Source organism: Cebus imitator, unplaced genomic scaffold, assembly GCF_001604975.1.
Source record: "Cebus imitator isolate Cc_AM_T3 unplaced genomic scaffold, Cebus_imitator-1.0 Scaffold111, whole genome shotgun sequence".
Lineage (NCBI taxonomy): Eukaryota > Metazoa > Chordata > Mammalia > Primates > Cebidae > Cebus > Cebus imitator.
The window spans coordinates 170,591-172,208 of record NW_016107426.1 but is presented as its reverse complement, the minus strand read 5'-3'; the positions used below and the strand labels follow the sequence as shown (position 1 = coordinate 172,208).

Here is a 1,618-nt window from a genome sequence, read left to right as displayed (position 1 = left end):
TTTTTGAGATGGAGTCTTACTCTGTAGCCCAGGCTGGAGTGCAGTGGCTCAATCTCGGCTCACTGCAACCTCTGCCTCCCGGGTCCTGGTTCAAGCAATTCTCCTACCTCAGCCTCCCAAGTAGCTGGGATTATGGGGACGAGTCACCACACCCAGCTAATTTTTGTATTTTTTAGTAGAGACGGGGTTTCACCATGTTGGCCAGTCTGGTGTTGAGCTCCTGACCTTGTGATCCACCCGCCTTGGCTTCCCAAAGTGCTAGGATTACAGGCATGAGCCACCGCGCCCGGCCTCTCATAAAGTTTTAAGAGGTTGGACAAGCTTGCTTTGGAATAATAAAGCAGGGAATCATGAGTAAGAGTCATACATTTTCTCCTATTTTATAAAGGCATTTGAAAGGAAAAACTATGGCCTAACAGTGGTGTGAGGGCTATTTTTATGTTATGTATTAATTTGAATGTATATTAATTTGCCTACATTCTTCAGTGGAATTCTTATCATTGGCGTTTTATCCGTCGCACTCCAACAGGTAAAATGAAGCAGGTGGATGAGATTTCTAGACTATTTTCCAGACTGTAATCCAGGACACGACCAAGTGATTTCTTTTTCTTCAGAGCTGTGAATATTTTCCTGAATTAGACCCTAAAAGATCCTAAGAGTCTCTTAAGCTCATAAATGATTTTGATAATGAACTTGACTTCTGCCCCGCTCCTGGTTATTTCTGCCTTCTGACTTTCTTTAATCGCTGACACATCCTGAAGCCAACTTGCCAAGTTGCTTAAGCCCAATGATTCATGAGGGCGTAGGAGGCTGATTGTACGCAGGTTCTCAAGGCATGCTTACCTGCTGGTATGGTCCCACTTGATGCCATGCTCATAGAAACATACTGGCATTGAGGCCTGTATCACCTCCTGCCATAGAAACTGTCACTTCAGGGTGATTTATAAGAGGCATAGGGACTTCCTTCTCAGTGACTTAGTGAAGTATGATCTTATACCAATTTTTTGGGAGTTTTAGACTTCTGGAAATTGCATCCTCTGTGGTGCATCTTGCTTATTAGTCTTGTCTTATAATAAACATTTATAAATAGACACAAAAATGATCATTATAAGAAGGAATAATGAGGTATAAAATATGTTAATTGCATTATTTACTTATATCTATCAAATAGGGTTTACTTATCATTACCTGTAGTAACATTCATTTAAAAATATTATATAAACCATATTTTTTCCATTATAAATGCAGTAAATGTTTCGCTTAAAAAAATATTGTAGAAGGGTATAGGGTAAGATATAGCTTACTTTTTTTAGCTCTCAGTGCAACTCTCCAAAAGCAGTCACTTTTAACAATGTGTTAAGTTTCTTTGCACAAATTTTCTAAGCATATACAATTTTACATATATTTATACATACACACTCATTTTTACACAAATAGTTATATTATGCTTACTTGTCTATATCTTGCTTGTTTTTTCACTCTTGTGGCTCTGACTTCTGACAGGCTGGAGTGCAATGGTGTGATCTTGGCTCACTGCAACCTCCGCCTCCTGGGTTCAAGTCATTCTCCTGCCTCGGCCTCCCAAGTAGCTAGGATTACAAGCATGTATCACCACACC

General features: G+C 39.7%; 1 protein-coding gene across 1 annotated transcript in view; it reads left to right on the top strand.

Moving 5' to 3' along the window:
* Positions 1-1,618, top strand: part of MCF2L2 (MCF.2 cell line derived transforming sequence-like 2) — a 235,861-nt gene that overhangs the window by 193,845 nt on the left and 40,398 nt on the right. The gene's annotated exons all lie outside the window — the stretch shown is intronic.